Below are 19,710 nucleotides of genomic sequence, written 5' to 3' on the forward strand. Positions count from 1 at the left end.
AGCCATTTATCAACAACACCCAGAAACACCGCCGGCTTCTCTGGGCCCGAGCTCATCTAAGATGGACTGATGCAAAGTGTTCTATGGTCCGACGAGTCCACATTTCAAATTGTTTTTGGAAATTGTGGACGTCGTGTCCTCCGGGCCAAAGAGGAAAATAATTTCCGGACTGTTATGGACGCAAAGATCAAAAGACAGCATCTGTGACAGCATGGCATGGGGCTATGTTAGTGCCAATGGCATGGGTCACTTACACATATCTGTTAAGGCACCATAAATCTGAAAGGTACATACAGATTTTGGAGAAACATATGGTGCCATCCAAGCAACATCTTTTTCATGGACGCCCCTGCTTATTTCAGCAAGACAATGCCAAACCACATTCTGCACGTGTTACAACAGCGTGGCTTTGTAGTGAAAGAGTGTGGGAACTAGACTGGCCTGCCTGCAGTCCAGACCAGTCTCCCATTGAAAATGCGTGGCGTATTATGAAGCGTAAAATATGACAACAGAGACCCTGTTGAACAGCTGAAGCAGTACATCAAGCAAGAATGGGAAAGAATTCCACATCCAAAGCTTCAACAATTAGTGTCCTCTTTTCCAAAACGTTGATTGAATGTTGTTAAAAGAAAAGGTGATGTAACACAGTGGTAAACAGGACCCTGTCCCAGCTTTTTGGGAACGTGTTGCAGCCATAAAATTCTAAGTTCATGATTATTTGCTCAAAACAATAAAGTTGATCAGTTTGAACATTAAATATCTTGTCTCTGTGGTGTATTCAATTAAATATAGGTGGAACATGATTTGCAAATCATTGTATTCTGTTTTTATTTATGTTTAACACAACATCCAAACTTCATTGGAATCGGGGTTGTATAATATTAAGAAAGTTTGCTGTATAAAATAAGTATTAAACAAATTACAAATAAATAATAGCAATGTTGTTTTATTGTGTTTGTGGTATTTTTAAGCACATTTGAATGGTGCACTGCAAAAGATTTAAATATTACCAAGAATATAATAAGAATGTCTTATTTCTAGTCAAAACTAATCTGAATACACTTAATATAAAACTCATCACACTTAAAATAAGACTTATCACCTAAAAAGTAATGTATTTTTTTTTTTTAGACAATTTTCACTTGTTTCAAGCAAAATTTCACTTGAAATAAGTATAAAAATTTGTCATTGTAATAATAAAAAAAACGTAGCCCACTGACTATTTTTTCTACCTATTTCAAGTAAAATTTTGCTTGAAATTAGGAAATTACTTTTTAGGTGATGAGTCATTTTATGACTACAAATAAGACAAATATTCTTGCTTAGATTTTGAGTTTTGCAGTGATGATTTGAGGATGAGGCCCCCCCTTTTAAGATAAATGAAGGTCTAAACTAAGGAAACTCAAATTTAAAAACTCGAGAAGCTCCACAGACACCCTCTACAAACAAAATATTAATAGTCACTGCCGTGCTCACACTGTTTTAAGTATAAAAACCTGGTAAAGGAGCAACAGAACTCTATGGGAGAGCCAAATAAATACATGAAACAGCGACAGGCAAAGCCACTCATTCAAACACTGGCATTGATCAGTTCTAAATACACTAAAGCGTCACGACAATGTTCCCCATTCCCAGCGTAAGGGAGGCTAATCTGTTTACTTATAAGCCGACAAAAAGGTGTGTCGAGAACAGACCAACCACAGCGTCTGTAGAAGGCAGTACAACCCTTTTGTTTTCACAAAAATTTAAGGGTGCAAATCTAATTTCGTTGTAGTTTTAAAAAATTTGCTACGCAAACAAAACAATAATCCCAGCTCAAGAATTGCCTGCTGGGATTTGTCTCTTCATTACTCCCAGCTCCAGAAGTCCCCTCAAAGGCCGCAGAACGTCCACATGTTTACAATGTTTCAAAGACAAGGGGGGGTGGGGGTGGAATGAGGGGGAGAACACGATGACGAGCGAGAGACAGAGCTTATCGAAACTAATTAGGCGAGGAATCGGGATAGAAGTTAAATAGTGGGCTACGTGTAATTAAAGCAGCCATGGGGGGGGACACCGAGGGGTCAGGCCCACACCAAACAGTGGTCCTCAGGCAATCTGGTATTGATTTTCACTCGTTTGGGGATGAAGGTAGATGGTGGTAAAGGGAGGGGGGGAAGTTAGGGGGGAGTCATGTAGCAAAAGACAGCGAGAGAGAGAGAGAGAGAGAGAGAGAGAGAGGGAGAGAGAGAGTCAAAGACAGATGCTTGGCTAGAGTCTAAGGGTCTTATGAGTTGTCAACTTGACAGTTTAACCCCTTTTGGAGGAGAGCAAACAAACCAGGGGATCTCTTGGGCTGACAGCGTTGATCTGTCATAGCGATGACACTGCAAAGCCCCACACAATGCCCACAGAGGAGAGGACGGACTGTGTATGTGTTGGTATGGCAAGCATGGGTAAAAATATGCAAAAGCACATTCCTTAAGCCGCAGAAAATAGGACTCCGCAACACCTGATGTGACGCTAATACTCAGGATTTGTTATTGATTTGGCTTCTGTTATCAGTACATGTTCTCTAATGTGGTTTGATTTTGAGTTCCAGTATACTGTATATAGTTATTAGTTTAATTTTGTAACTGTGTCTGGGGCCTACCGTATATATGTCTGACCATTAGTAGGTTTAGGCTGGAGAATTTAAAATTTGAGGATAAACTCTTTTTAACACGTACTTTCCCCCCCATGTTATGCAACATGCAACTTTCATATACAGTATACAGTATGTCCAACTCGATACCACTTAAAGATGAGCACTAAATTATGTTCAACCTGGATGCTTTTCCAGCAATGCTCATTTCACCTACCTAAGCTTCATACGTAAACCTCCAGGGCGACCCATTCTAAACTAAAGCTAAAATAAAGTAGATAAAATAAAACTAAAAGATACAGGCTGAAAAAAAAAAGATATGAAATTATTACATTTGAGCTTGGCTCGTGTCCAGCAATCGATTATAACTCTGCCAAACTACATCACTAGTTTTTGAGATACGAGTCATTGCTTGGCCGATTTTCTGTCTTGCGATACGAGCAAAGACTCCCACTGCTAGATGGTAGCACCAAACTTCACATCTGACCACCATCAATTCACATTGGTTTTCTTGCAGAGGAAGGTCAATATCAGTTGGAGGCGCTAATGCACCCTTACGCTCATTTACAAACTGCCAATAAACCCCACATAAGAAGAACAATGAAGTACAAAACAAAAGGTTCAGTTATGTTTTTTTGCACGCATTTTCCGTGTTTGCAGGTTATGTGGAGTGCAAATGTTTTGACTGTGTTTTTATACAGAACATTACTGTTGAGTGCAACGTATGTAAAAACTCATTTTGGTGTTTTTTTTGTTTTTTTGGGGGTGGGTGGGTGCTGGAAAGGATTAATTCCATTTCTATTCATTTCAATGCGGAAAGATGACTTGAGATATGTTTGAGATATGAACGTGGTCACAATGAATTTAACTCATATCTAAAAGGCACCACTGTACAGGGTGATTGAAAAGTAACTCGCTATTTTAAAATACTAGTTTTTTTGTGAATGAGTGGCCAGCCAGAAGTCCTGACTTAACACCCTGTGACTTTTTTTCTGTGGGGTTGGTTAAAGGAGCAAGTCTATTCTACCAAACCAATGACTTTGGAAGAACTTGAAGGGCGAATACGAGAGTTCCTTGTGAAATCAGTTAATGCGGTTCCCAGGCGGCTTCAGAAACTGGTGGCTAATGCTCACGCCCATATCGAATTTTAAATAAAACTCAATGCAATACATTATCTTCTCATTTTCATTTCTTGTAAGAATTATAGTTCAGAAATAAATTAAAAGTAATTGGAAAATCTAAATGGCCCGTAGGTATGAATGTGAGCGCGAATGATTGTTTGTTTCTATGTGCCCAGCAATTGGCTGGCGACCGGTTCAGGGTGCCGGTTCATCACACGACCCGCGTGAGGAGAAGCAGTTAAGAAAATGGACGGATGGATGGATGGATGGATGTTAAAATTAAATACAATAAAATACAAATAAAATCAAATTAGAAATTTAAATACAATTAAAATTATATTTAAAAAAAAACCTTGTAAATCAAATGCACCCAGCCTTGTCAAACTAGGCTTCATGTACAAAAAAAAACCAACATAAAATGCAATCCGTGCCACAAGATAATAGATAATCGTCAAGATAATCTGATCTGATTTTTTTTTTTTTTGCTACATTAAAAAAAAAATAATAATAATAATCCATAACTCTTAGAAGAAGCCGAATGTAGGTCTTGGCCACAAGCGCACTTGCTCTTCTCGTCACTCAATCTGCGAGGCGGTCGTTAGAAGCACCTTCCCTTTCATGTTCTTAAGGACCACTTTTCCCTTGTAGGACTCTTATTGCTTTGTTAGATGGTCACAAGGTACTCCATTAGCTGTGCTGAGCACGGACCCCCCGACTCAATGCAATACTTAAAAAACAAACACACACCCAAAAGGCTGCCCACGTCAAAATTAGAGTGGCCCTTATTGTCCCCATTACGGCCCCGGGAACGCTCAATCGTGACGGATGCTACGGGGTCCCTCACTTGTCAGGAGTTGTCAGACAGATAGTGAGTCTGGACACACACAACAAACAGTTGACAGGTAATCTGAATGTCTTCAATTAGCTCAATTAGGGCTGTCATAAACAATTTGATAAGTGCTCGAGCAACACAAACAGATAAACACGCGCACAAGTGCACAGACATACACACCGCAAGGTCTACAGGGTATTAATGAGAAGGGTAATGGGTATATCAACGGATGCTTGACTTGTCTTTTGTTTGAAGAAGCTGTGGGGTGTGTGTGTGTGTGTGTGTGTCCATCTAGAAGGCCCCTCCCCTGCGTTGCTCTCAGCTGTGCACTGCTGGCTGTTACCTGGTCACTTCAAATTGCGCCATCTCCTTTCATTAGCACATTGCCGGCTGAGAATCTGAAAGGCCGTGACAAAATTCATTTGAGACGAGTGGGAGCAGATTGCCTGAAGCAGGTGCTATAAGGGATATAAAACAAAAGCAGCACCTCTGTGTGCGCGCGCGCCACTGTACGTGTGTGCCGTGTTTTCAGCTGGTATGTGGGTGGGTGGTGGATGCTTTTCCCTGGTCTTCACATTCAGTTGTTGTCCTCGCTATGGTAAATGGGTAATGACATGTAAGTGCGTCGAAGCGGGGGGCAGGGAGGGTAAAAAAGAGAAAGAAAGGGATCGGCCCAGTGCACACTTTTACAAAGCTGTGGTGAAATCTAAATATTGTTTCTAGCGTGACTAAACAGGGCAACGCCTTAACAGCGAGGGGATGTGTGACAGCACTAACATTGTTTGATTTGGTCTCCCCTTCATATTATCTTATCGCAGTGCAAAGGTGACACCCACTCAGCTTTTGTCCTCAGACTGTTCCATCTACACACATTTCTTTAGGCAGCGAGTGGCTGACACGTTTCGGCGCGTGCTAATCTTGAAAAGCGCGATTTCACAAACATGAGACCCGAGCGGCTTTAGCATCAATATTTGAACAAGGCCCCGGCATCAACACCGCCTAGATCTCATATGCAAAGGTTCTAAAATGGCACTACATCAAGCAACAAGGCTGACAGTCTTTAGAAGCTCCTCATTGGGCTTTCAGGGCAACCTTGGACCAATTTTCAGATGGCATAGTTATCTCGAGTGCTACGCTATCACGACACCAACATCAATACAATACTGTCACTTTCCAATGCCCAAATATGTGCGCAATTATTGAGTTTTACTTTTTAATGTGACGTGAACCTCAATATTTTTCACTTTGAACTGTCAACCGTTGAAAACATGTTTTAACTTTAGGAAAACAGGACAATGTCAAGAGTGGAACGGATCATTGGAACTTTGTTTTGATCAACCAAGTGTCGACAATATTGATTAATGAATGCAATATTTTGAGCTGTTTTTTTTTCCTTACAATAAAAGGAGCAATTTCACAGAATTACTGAAAATATGTTTCAGTTTTGAAAACTGAAGAATTATGACACTGTCGTGAATGGAGCAAATTGTCGCCACTTTGTGTTACTTTCAACCAAGTGAAGACTACCTTGGCTAATGAATGCTATATCTTGAGCTGATTTCTGATGATAAACTACTGAAAAAATGTTTTACTATGCCCCGTTTTTGGCTTCACAAAGCTGATTGACAGTAAAGGTGTAATTTAACTGAACTATTGAAAATGTGTTTTATTATGCCAGGTTTTTAGCTTCCAAAAAGTCCTCACCCCGTCAAGAATAGGGCCAAAGGGCATTTCTTTGTTTTAATAATCCAAATAGTGACAACCTTGATGAATGAACCCAATGTTTATTTTGATTGTTTTTTTTTTTCAATTAAAAAGAGTAATTTCACAGAACTACTGAAAAGGTGTTTTATTACACCAGATTGTGGCTTCACAAAGAGTCCCAATGAAATCAAGAATGGAGGTAATTGTTGTTGCTTTGTTTTAATACACCAAGTGGTGTACAGATTTGATGAATGAACACTTTTTTTTTTTTTTTTTTTTTACAATTAAGGAGTAATTTTACTTAACTCGTGAGAAAATGTTTCATTATGCCCTCTTTTTAGCCTTACAAAAAGTGTATCTGTTGTGACTTTCAGCTTGTTCCATGGGGTCGCCACAGCGAGTCATTCGTATGATTTGTTCGGCATATTTTTATTTTTTTACAACAAAGTCAAGAATGGAGCAGATGGCCATTACTTAGTTTTAATACACCAAGTGCTGACAGCCTTGATTGATGAGCACAATGCTTTGTACTGATATTTGACAGAAATTAGTAATTTTGCAATTGATGCTTTATTTTGTCATGTATTTAACTGTTTAGTTTATTGATTAAAAAAAACGTTTAATATTTTACCCTCTTTTTAGTTTGTAGATATTATAACGTATCACAGATGTGTTTGTCAATATTTTGAATATTGCAGAATTATTTTAGCCTGATATTACCATTATTGCTGGAAAAATATTGTGATAAAACAATTCCCGACTCTTAATATAGACTCAGTCATTTTAAAGTCAACCTTAAAATTACCTTCCAACTGACTGCTTTCAGGACGGACCTGATCTAAAGTCATGTCTGCAATGCAATTCCAAAATAAAAAGGGAGAAAAAGACAGAGAGAATACCCATCACCAGGAAGTTGTAATGGGAAATTGCTCTTGGCAACTATTTGTTCAAGCACCAGATTTATTTCATCTTCATGCCAACCGGACGAGCCCCCATTGGAAAACAGGGCAGGTTGCCCCTAATGAGTAATCTATTTCCAAGCATTCGTGTCTGGGCATGACAGTTTACTGAGAAGCTTGAAGAACTGGTAATTACCAGTGTTACGGGGCAATTAATGCATATTACACTGCGGCACTCATAGTGGTGACTGTCAGCTCCCCAATAAAAATGAGCACTCTTCAGCTAAAGGGTGACATTAATTGGGCCCTTAATGACTACGCAGAGGAACAAAGCCAAATAGGAACAAAACAGTGGAATCACTTTGACTCCGGCAGAGGGCTGGAAATTGGACTAAAAATGAGATTAATTGCTGTTGAGGAGGGAGGGAAAAGAAGGAAAAAAATATATATAGCGAGGGAGAAAGAGGTTGGAATTATAGGGTGCAGAAAGAGCAAGGGGTGCTCGTACAGATGACAATTCAATTAATTATTCTATAGTGGATTTTCTATCCAGACCAAAGGGCTGTAGTTGATTTTGAGGTCTTTGTCTTGACGTCTTTGAGTACCTGCAGTATAACTGTATATTCAGTGTCAGAGCGACCTGAAAATGGGCTTTCCTATAGTTCATGCCATAAGCAAACAAACAACAGTGTGCAATATGTCCTCATACCATGTGGAGCTCTTTTTTTTAATTTATTTTTTTTTTTTTTTTAAATTGAATCTAAGAGAGGCACAAAGAGTCATTTTTGGAGGATATTAAAAAAATGTGTCACAGTCAAAAGATGTTGTGGAATATCTTGTTTGTCAAACCTAATTCACATCAATGGGGATAAATAACAACTGAACAATATAATCATCATAAAGCATGAGGTTATTGCAGAACAGTTGGGATTAGTCATATTTTAAAAATAATTATAATACGTTTTTGGGGATTTCAGCCCCTTTAATTAAGCCTACTACCTCAAAAAGATATTTTGATAAAAGCAATTAATGTAATAAAATAATCATCGCACACAAAAATAAATACAAAATACTACTAAATAAAAAAATTTAAAACCATAAAGTTGTACTAAAATTAACAATAAATGAAAGGAACCCTAACACGTCAAATGGGACTTCCGATAAACAAATAATATAAACATATAAAATAAATAATACAAAATAGATTTCAAAAAATACAATTAACAAAATAAATTACAATAAATATTAAAATACATTTAATTTAAAAATAATCATTTATAAAAAAAACAAGTAGATCAGAATGAAAGATTTTCTTTAACTGTTAAAGTAACACATTCCACCCCCAGAAAGTTTAAGAATCAAGGATTTGCCAGATGTAAAATTCCAATTAGTGTTGCTATAAATCTATAGGCCTCCACCTCAATACATGCACGCTGCTGAACCGTAAAAAAAAAAAAAAAAAAAAAAAAAAGTGGATAAAACACACCACCATTTGCATACATTTTTTATTTCGGATTTCCTGGCTATTTAAATATGCGGTTAGAAATACTGCAGTGCTGCCTCTTACGCTGTCACGCCGCACACTCACGCTGTCATTGGCCCTGATAGAACTCACGCGCTTCAAAGGCGGCTTTGCAGCGGCGCGGAGAACCAGCAAATATTTGAATTGCAAAAACACCTCATCTTCCGAGGGGAGCAAATTCAAGACAACTTTTTAAGGAGTTTGAGACAAACCAACCCCCCACCCACCGCAACCTCTAGGAAGCGCACCCCTCTGCACACAGCATGCAAAACATATTCACAGTGTAAGCACTCCCCTGGCTAATTTACCATATCCAAATTTGTGTAATGGGATATGACACATTCTACAGGGGATTGAGGGGGGAGAGAGAAACTTTAATACGAGGAGAGAACCGTAAAATGTTTAAGCTTGCCTTGTATATAAATGAAATCCACCACCCAAATCCAGGTTCTCAGACAAGCTGACACGGGTTTGATTACAGAATGAAGCGTAATTAGCTGCTTAAGTTCTCCGGCGAGGTCTTTCAGCGATCTTTAGATTCTATACAAACACGTTACACCTCGAGACTTTACATATGTTCGCTCGAGATAAATGTTAAGAGCGCTTACAGCTAAAGAGAAAATGTCCAAAAATAATCTGAATCGTAAATCAACAGTGTGGCTTATTGGTTTTCTGAAAGTACGAGCCCAAGCGTTTGATGCCAGAATAAATAGCGCAGTTAAGCCAAGGAAGTAAAAGTCAAGGCATGAAGGCCACAGACAACCTTAACATCAATAAATAGTCGTCGTCAGACATCTAAGAAAATACCGTTGCAACAAGGGAGACACACATCTCCCGCCTTTATGATGAGACACATCTGCAAAACTTGAATCCAAGCTTTTAAGAGTCAGCAGTTTTTCATCATGCTTAATATGCCTGAATATTTTCTTGCTGTTCATCATCACTATATCATGTCCTAATGTTAAAGAGAGTGAAAGGGGGGCGGGGTCAGTGGATTTGTTCCTGATCTGCACCGGCAATAATTTGCATCCCTCTGCCAAGGAAAAAGACCTGTTCGTTTTCTGTTAACTTTGCTTAGGGATAGTCATATCATAAATGGCAAAGATTTGTGGATTGGACGATTTTTATTTATTTATTTTTTTTAAATGGTGAGTTGTTTTCCTTAATAAATGAAATCATCCTTTAAAAACAGCATTTTAAGTTCACTTGGGTTATATTTGTCTGATATTTACATTTGTTTGATGATCCTAAACAAAGTGGGGAAACTATGCAAAAATATAAGAACTTTTTCACAGCACTGTATGTATTTTGATATGCAATGCCTACACAACCACACCAATGTGCTGCTCTGTAGTAAAGACAACGCTGACCAACGATAGATACCACAGTTACAGGAACAAGAGACGTTAACACAAATATGTTCATTTCAAGTCAAACCACTACCAACGAGCAACATTTTCATCATATCTTTACAAATCGGATGTTGCGAGTGGATTAGTACATACTGTCGAAATCACGCAACCCACCAGGCCAAGCCTCCTATGGCCCACTCCCGACATGCAGACAACGTGGAGACAGGTCTGAGCAGAAATCAAATGTGAATGATGGATAGCTTTACTGCACAATGACCTCTGTCACTGGGCTCTTGCCCTAAATCAATGCTGAGCGATAAGGGGCCCCGTGCTTGCGCTCACCTTGGTATGTTCACCAGCAGACCTTATCTGCCGCTCGAGGAAGTTTGAGTAATAACTAAAGACAAGCCACAACAAAACCTAACCCCACCTTGTCAAACATCATTTACAATGTATAAGCCCTTATTTCCAGCTTTGCGGCTGTTAAGACAACAATTATATGAGAACCACAGACATTTTGGGAGTGCGTCAAACCTGTTGACGGGAGAGCTTTGCAGTTTGTTGCCATTTTATCGAGGACTACAAGAAAAATAAGCGTTTGCAAGGATGAAGACAAGAAATGCACAAAACTCTCAACAAAGAAGGGGATACTAGTTCACCAACAAGGCCTACTTTTTGCACTTGACGAAAATGTAATCAAAAAAGCAAAAAGTATCCTGAAGTAAACGAAAATAATTATTGATTTTGCCAAAATCACTGTTTTTTTCCAAGGGTGATAAGAAAATGAATTGGCACAGGAATAACTGATTTTACAGTACTTCCCTGAAGTTTAAACATATTGTTTCACCTACAAATTTAGATAATGGGAAGTCTTGACCCTCTTTGCTAAGATTACAAAATGATTAAAAACACTAATTGTAATGGAAATTTACAAGAACAGGCAGTGCACTCCATGTGATCATATAATAAAGACTTTGCCTTTTAGACACAGTGGACAACATGTGGCTCAATATCCAAGTTTATTTTGGAACACCCCATGCCAAGTAATTTCACACAATTGTACGTTAGTGATCACAAGGTATCTTAATGTTTAGCGTACTCTAATTGAAATAGCAGCTGCTGTGTTAGTCAGAAGAACCCAGATACTTTGCTATATACAACTTCTCATTTCTTGTAAGATTAAATCTAAAAAAGTCAACTCTGGGTGTTCCGCAGTGTTGATTATGGTAATACAGAAAATACTGGCACAGCATTGTGAAATTGTCACTTTTTTGCCCATACAAATCGAAATGAAAAAAAAGTTGAAACAGTTGAGTTGTAAATGACTAAAAGTATAATGGACTTTTGATCAAAGGACCACGGCCAAGACTGACCAAGTAATGTTGAGTAAATAAACACTGCCTTGCAAGCAGTGACATGCACACACATACCCAAAATGTTTATGGTAATTACTGTTGTTGTGTGCGATGGGACAGGGAGGAGGTTGACAATGAGTAAAACTAAAGACGCTGAGGTTTACAGGATTTGGAACTCTGAGACCTGCACGTGTTTTTTTAATTGGAATAAATGCAATGAAGTGTTTATGCGTGTGAGAGAAACAGAAACAGCAGCGAGGGCTAGCACGCTTCCAGGCAGCTGCATCAAAACGGTGGAGGGAGACCAAACATGACATCAAACGTCGCAATTAGCTGACCCTTTTTCCCCGGAGTCGCAGTTTGAAATGGCCTGCCTTTAAAAGCGTGATTAAAATATGTTTGCTTTCTTATTCAAAATGACATTTGACAAGGTTAGCAATATTTCAACTAACTGCAAAAACATTCTTGCGGCTATAATCCTTTACTTTTTTTCCATCGCAGAGCAGGGGCGCAGGTAACCTCCGAGTGAGTTTCCCATGAACTCATCGCTTCAATTTTGGAAAGAAAGCCGTGTTTTGTTTCACCCGCACAGTTGAAGCTAAATGTTTTACAATGATTATTCAGGGAATTTAACCCCCCTTTTACGAAGACATTTTTGTAACCACCAGGTCTATCCTTGCACGGGACATGAGGACTGTCAGCAGCTCAGCAGATCAAGTTCCTCAAACTGTTAAACCTCCTCATCACCAAATTAGGGGAGGTGTAGTCCAGAGTCTAGTGGTCAGTCCAAAAAAGACCAAAAGTAAGATGATGCCATTTAATGGTGCCTTTCCCAGGTATTACATAAAACTACATGCATACAACTTGGAATTGATGTTGAGACTACAAAGAGCAACATTTAAATAGAGTGTGTGGGCATGCAGTCCTGACAAAACAAGATGCAGATAAGCAATGATTCATGGGCAGGGATCAGTAACAAGTTAATGGTTGGAAGTTAATGGTTTTCACATTCACTCTAGAAACAGGGGACGAGAATGTGAAGTGTCAGGTTCGGACAGAGAGCCAGGCTGGGCTTTTGCAGCAGCTGGGCTCAAAAACGGCAGTGGCACTTTGGATCAGAGGCCTTTTCGCCAGACAGCTCTATGCTGCCGCTTTCACTCACAAACTCCAACCAAATCAGAGTTGTCATTTAAAGAGCACGGTCGTCATGGATGAGACAGATTCCGCGTTTAACATTGAAGAAGATTCCCAGAGTGAATTACATTGATATCGCTCAAAATGAACACGAGATTTCCCTGGCATCTCGATGACAGACATTTGTAGAGGGCTGATCCAAAGGCCCTATTTCTACACAGACTTGCTGAAAGACAATAAAGACGGTAGTAACAATCAATACCCCTTTTTCCACTGTACGGTACCAACTCAACACAGTATGTCTTTACCTGCTATGGATGCTTTTCTGTTGGACAAAGCAAGTAGTACCATGTAAAGTGTAGAACATGGAAAAAATATCTACACAAGCAAAAAATAAAAAACAATGCAAACATGCAATGTTAATCATTTGGCTGGTACACAGCTAAAACCTGAAGAAATAGCTGGAACCTTGCATGATTTGTGAAAGTCTCATTTAGGGGATGCGTTTGTACAGTACTTGAGAGTACCATTCGAGGTACTGTTTCTTGTACTTTTCAAAACAGACACGCCCAGAGCAAGGTCAGTAGAGTCGACTGGAGCTGGGACTTACAGCATCCATCTATTCCTCCTTCCATCCATCCATTTTGGATACTGCTTATCCTGTTCAGAGCTGTGGTTGCCTATCCCAGCTGACTTTGGGCGAAAGGCCGACTACACCCTGGACTAGTCGCCAGTCAGTTACAGTTACAAATAAAGAGACAGACAACCACTCACTGTCACATTTACAGAGTGGGGACGGAACTCATGCAGCCTGCACCAAAGTGAGGCTAATGTACCACTACATCAGTCACTACTATGCAACAGAAAAAGCTAAATTGAAAAAGTGTAACATGGTATTATTGTCCTAAAATGATGGATATTTTGGAGACAAATCTGTGCAGCTCATGGAGGTTGTATATTACCCCTCAGAATTGATGAGCATAATCAGAAGGTCACCACTTGGACACAGGCTCCTCATGTGTCTTTGATTACACACTCCCACTAAGAGAGAGGCAGGCAGTAAGGTTTAAGCTATCAGGCAATCAGATGGCGGACAGACGTGAAACTCAAAACAGAGGCGGTATGAGAGGAGAGGGCTGCCTGAGAAAAAAAGAAAAAGATGGCTGGAAATGGGTCCTGACGAAGGTCTTTAACAAATGCCAGGCCGGTGAGGAAAGGCTTGTGCTTGTATTTCTTTCAGTGTCTAGCAGCAGGGTCCTGAAGAGAATTAATTGTGAAATATCATACAAAAACAAATACCTCTTCTTCTGGCCTTTAAAATCTGTTACTTACGGTATGTCAATCAAAAACGACTGCCATGAACTACAATCAGATAAAGGACCAACACAGGGAAACAAACAATCCCAACCATATATTAAAGTTATTCCGGTTGAGTGATGAGGTCATCCGAAGACCAAAGGTTTTTAAAACCCTCTTCCAAGCAAAAATGAGGAATGATGGATGGAAATTCAAAACAGCATGCCAGCATTTGACATTACTTATTGGGGAGCATGAATTGATTTTAAGGTGTTTTATGGTTTTGTGGTTTTACAACTCTGCTTAGAATTATTGTTATTGTATAGGATCATCACAGTTAATGGCTGCTTGGGAGTCATGCCAATAAAAAAAAAAAAAACAAGAGGAACAGAGAGGAAAAAGGAAGACGAATATCAGAATCTCAAAAGCTTGTTATAAATCAGCAAGAAGCTTTAACTCATTCACTGCCAGCCCTCCCAGTTAACGTGGATATCTGACTTCAAAAGCCAGCACTGGCAGTGAAACGAGTTTTAATCAAGAATTTTTTGTTAAACGCAGAAAAAGCACGCTTTGAATGAGGAAACCACTAAATACATATGCATGCCAATCTCAAAAAGGGAATTAGATTTCCTCTAAACAATATCTTCCGTCAAGATCACCGCATTGATTGCATGGAAATACAGCCAATACCTCAACAATGGACCATTTGTGAAAGGTGAAAAGGCGGTAGGAAAACTACAACTGAGAAAAGAAAAGAAAAAAAAAAAGTGAAAATTACCAGGGGTGGAATAAAAAAAAACAAGGTTATGTGTGGGACAGTAGACCTATAAAAAGGAACCCACTGTCTAGGTTATCTATAAGAAACCACTTATCACAAGCCAGCAGCCCTGCACAGTGACTGATGGGCCTCCACAGAGCACGAGTACCGAGCGCATTATCTGGTACACACAGAGTGGCTCTTTAAACACAAACGGCAGAAATATGAAGCATTGTTTCCTGGGTCTGTCATTTGGTACAAAACAACGTATTTGCTGCGCCGTCTGGAACACAACGACCCACACATTGGTAGACGGCATGGAAATTTAAAACCATGATAAGCAAGGTGAGCTGAAGAATTTATGATCTATGATTTAAAGACATGCATGGTAAAGCTTGTTTGTTTTTCCTTTATTTTTAACTTTGAGTATTTGTCTAATTGTCTTGTGACCTGATGCCAAATTAGTGACATTGCTACTATAGGAAAAATAAAAAATTTCCAATTAGGGCTGGGCCTAGACAATTGATTAGTTGATTGTTAAAAATAATGTTAATTGTGTGGAATTAATTGTTGATTAACTGTATCTTAAAAACAGACAAACTAGGATGCAGTACTTGGTTGCAACCAAGTACCAGTGAGGCACTGTTGATTCAGTGTTTAAAAAAATAATACTAATTGAGATACATTCATGAAAAATGCCTCGGGGAATAATTGAGAACAGTCAGAAAGGGATTGTCCCATCCCACCTATTCTCTGTACCACTTATCCTCACTAGGGGCGCGGGTGTGCTGGAGCCTATCCCATCCGACTTCTGGGCAAGTGGCGAGGTACACCCTTAACGGGTCACCAGCCAAACCCAGGGCATATATAAACAAACAACCTCACATTCGCAATTTAGTCTTCAATTAACCTACAATGCATGTTTTTGGACTGTGCGAGGAAATCGGAGTACACAGAAAAAAACCCACGCAAGCCCAGGGAGAACATGGAAACTCCACACAGGAAAGCTGGAGTCCAGATTTGAACCCACAATGTTAGAACTGTGAGGCAGATGTGCTAATGATGTGCAGTCGTTCAGCGTGCCGTTTAGATAAAAAAATTAAATTACATTTACAAAGCTCAATATAATATACGCTGGATATGTGGTGTTTAAAATAAATAAAATAAATAAAACAAAAAAATCAGGTCTTTAGAAGAAACAAAAAAACTGATAATATAAAACATTGCGGTCACAGCTCAATGAAACTTGGTTTGATGTTATAAATAAAGTGCACATTTTGTTCAAATCAGACAAAATTAGACATGATGTGATTAAAATAATTAAAAGCCCCGTGTCAGAGAAAACAAACAAACAAAAATATATAAAATATAAGATTTGAGATTTTTTTCCCCCCACCACAACATATAGATTCTAAACACAAACCCCCCAAAATCTGATATTGTACACATTGAAAGAAACTCACAATTGAAAACTATGCCATAGTCACATTTTTAGCATAAAAAGAGCTGAAGTGTGCGTTGTCTAAGCCCAGAGGGGCATTGCTGAAGGAAAAAAAAAAAAATAACAAAATAAAAACGGAGGTGAAACTGTGTGTGTCTGTGATTCTGATGTTATACATTGTGAAAGCTGACAAAAAACATGGACAATCATCTTTTAGAAAAGTCCCAGCACCCGAAAAAGAAAAAAGGAATTCACAGTTGACACTTTCGCACCTCATTTTACTTGAGGCTTTCTTCTCCATCTCGCAGTGTCGCGGGCAAGCAAGAGGACAGGAGGAGGGATATATGTACCGCCGAGGTGCCACTTTCTCTACCGCTCATTGCTCGTGCATGGCGGCCGTGTCAAAACCGGCTCTCAGCCTCAATGCTAAATGACAAATTTGGATAATGCACACATACAACCTTACTTAAAAAATGGCAGACATGGAGGTTTAACTAAAGCTAAATCCCGAGGCTGCTGGAGAGACCTGAGAGTGCGGATTACAACGCGGACGCCTTAAACAATGCGCCCAAATGTGCATCCTTAAAAGCATGAAATCCTTGAAGCATCACAGCTTACTTGTCATTTGGCATTAATACTCCAGGATGCCTGTGCAGAAGAGGGGAACAGCATTGCACTTCTGTGTGCTGAGGCACCCCAAAAACAAACACTTGCAAAGCCCTAAAGGAACCAGCATTGTAGAGACCTATTTTTTTCCAACTGTGGATATTCTATGAGAGGATATCATAACAAAGGAAACAATAAAAGAGGCCACGTTCCTGCACAGCATGGGGTGCCCATAACTATAAATAAGAGGAAGGGCAATGTCACATGCACTTATGCTTTATCAGGGAAGCTAATATTGGTGCTTTCAGAAATAGGATTACTATTAATACTCATAACACATACCAGTTGTACAGTCATTATTCATGTATAACAAATATTTGGTCCATATATTTGCATTTGCTACTTTTGGCTGCTACTGAATTTCATTTTGACTCCAAAATAATGTCGTGCCAGGACACAGGACTTGCAGGTGTGACACTGGCACCCTAGAAGTGCCGGGACCTGTCCTTGGGGACGCTCTCTTATGTCCAGCCACATTGGATCAGTGGCAGTAGTCATGGCCTTTGGTTGCTCGCGCGCTCTCTCTCTCTCTCTCTCTCTCTCTCAGGTGACATCGCTCATCTATAGTGGCACTGTGATGATTTAGCTACACAAAACATAACCAAATCACATAACTAAATATTATATATAATATATATATCTGTAATTAACTAATAGGTAACTGCTTTAGGAGCAGTCAGCAATGATTGTTTCAGGCCCCCCATAATTACCTTCAAGTAATTGAGCACTGAGCTATTTGGAGAAGTCCAACAAAAATGATAGGCATGTCCATTAAAATAGGACAATGTTGAATCAAGATATTAAATTGCTTCAATTGACAGGCATTAACGGAATCAGCGCGGCGAAACCCACAGCGTGTGAGTTTCCGACCGTAATTGGAAAAAGTTCACAAAGCTCGGAAGCTGTGCAATTGCAGCTGTGTCAACTCATGAAGAGCATCACAGACACATAGTTCTGTCTCAGTCAGTAAGCAGATTATTAATGTGACAAGTTTTGTATAACTAATAGTTTAAAAACAAAGTACAGGCAATAAAATAATATTTGAAGAATGGCTGACTCATTTTCGGACGTTCAGATGGCAATATTTGTTGTGTAGGCTTTGTTCAGGTTTACATTAATATCATATTTTATGAATAAATGATATTTAACTTTTGTCTAAAGACAAAGAATCAATTTATTTTTATTTTTTTCATAAATTCGGCTTCAAACAATCATGTAATCAAATCATAGTCATGCTCGTTAGCGTAGCGATCCCGTTTTCCAGGTTTGGTCACGTGACATTCCGCATATAGTGGATTGTTGACAAACAAATACATTTTCTACAATGTGTCCCCTTTAAATTCAAATACGACCACCACCGAATAAAATTTTGGGGACAAATGTACTTTTGAAGACAGAAAAAAAAACCCTCCGCACTTGAGCTGCTATATGTGATGACCTTTATCAAAGATAACCTACAGTATTTTATTGGTTAACATTTTGCCATCCGTGTTTGTCACCAAAGTTAATAGAATGTTTAAAGTGAGGATAAAAGCACAATTTCCTAAAGAAAAACAATTTGGGGGGGGGAAAAAAAACCCACCAGCATCCAAGAACAGATTGTGTTCGACCTTAGCGGTTCCCATGCAAAAAAAGTATCTAAAATAAATAAATAAAAATAAATGCACGTTCGTGCCTGAACCCATTTCCAGGTGGTCAAGACAGATGATGTATCAAGGCAAACCCAAAGGTCTTAACCCCTGCTTCATATGAGGGAGAAATGAGGCATACTCTACCATTATATTGTTATCAATCATTTTTTTTGTGGACGTCTGACAACTCTTTATCAGACCTAACCTTTTCACGCCTCCGGTAAGAGAGTCAACGTTTGCAGTTTACAAATCTCACAACTGAGTTTGGGGTGGGCGGAGGAATCTATAGACTGCCTATTATCGGGAATAATGTGAAGAAAAGGCTAAACATTTCATCTTTAAATGTGCTATATGATGACTCAAAGCAATTTTGTGCCAATCTGTACAGTATATTCTGATTAGCGCGATTGATTCTTTCATAGTACACTATTGCTCTAGGGAGCGCAATTAAATAGTACATAAATCTTTCATAGTTAGAACCGATATTAATGGGTGGACTTTGTCAGAGAAGGCATATCAGACTTAATAACAAATAAAACAAGACGATTAAGGCGCAAAAGAAAGACAAGCAGCTCAATTGCTCATGTGGTTTGAGAGGTATGATATTAATGTCAGTTGTTTTAGCGTTTTGATTGATTCCGTGGGGCGGCGCAGTGATCCAGTGGTTAGCAATGTCGCCTCGTAGAAAGAATCCTGGGCAGGAGCAGTGATGGTACCCCAGATAGATACAGTATTTCTTCTACAAAAACAGTATTACTCAACTTCAGAGTAACTCATCCTCTCCTCGTCCTCCCTTCGTGACAGCCTGGCAAGCATGGTAAGAAGTGTAGCTTATTCGCTACCATCGAGGCGAATATCAGTGACTAACAATGCGTTGACACCAGACGCAAAGAGAACTTTCGCCTCTGCGGCTTGGCAGCTGGGGAACGTAATAAAATAGCGTGCACCAAGCAGCTGTTCAATGTGGACGCACTGGTAATGTCAGACCCTGGATTTTTTTCCCCCCCCAATATCCGGAACAATCAGCGTTACGGCTATAACAAGTCACCGTTCAGTGATTTCCGTAACAAAATATGGACGATCTGTAACATTTGTCAGCTCTGCAAAAGGTTATTACAGCTTCATATTGACACTATCCGCTCATATGAAATGCATTACTGCAGTACTGGCCACCATTGCAGATTTAAGAAATGGTAAGCTGTGAGTAACTGAGTAATCACCAAAAACTGCATACCACGATCAAAGAGCGCTACTTAAAGAGATATAACACCAGCATCCGTGTTTAACATTATCCACTTCTCTCAAAACACACAAGAGGCTCATTATGTGTTTAATATTCACCAGCAGATGAATAATTCTTATGCAACTCTGATAGTT

At 39.2% G+C, this 19,710-nt stretch overlaps 1 protein-coding gene across 7 annotated transcripts in view; it reads right to left on the bottom strand.

Annotated features, from left to right (window-relative positions):
- Window positions 1–19,710, bottom strand: part of cdin1 (CDAN1 interacting nuclease 1) — a 74,848-nt gene that overhangs the window by 14,483 nt on the left and 40,655 nt on the right. The window lies entirely within an intron of this gene.

The sequence above is a fragment of the Phyllopteryx taeniolatus genome, chromosome 13, assembly GCF_024500385.1.
Source record: "Phyllopteryx taeniolatus isolate TA_2022b chromosome 13, UOR_Ptae_1.2, whole genome shotgun sequence".
Lineage (NCBI taxonomy): Eukaryota > Metazoa > Chordata > Actinopteri > Syngnathiformes > Syngnathidae > Phyllopteryx > Phyllopteryx taeniolatus.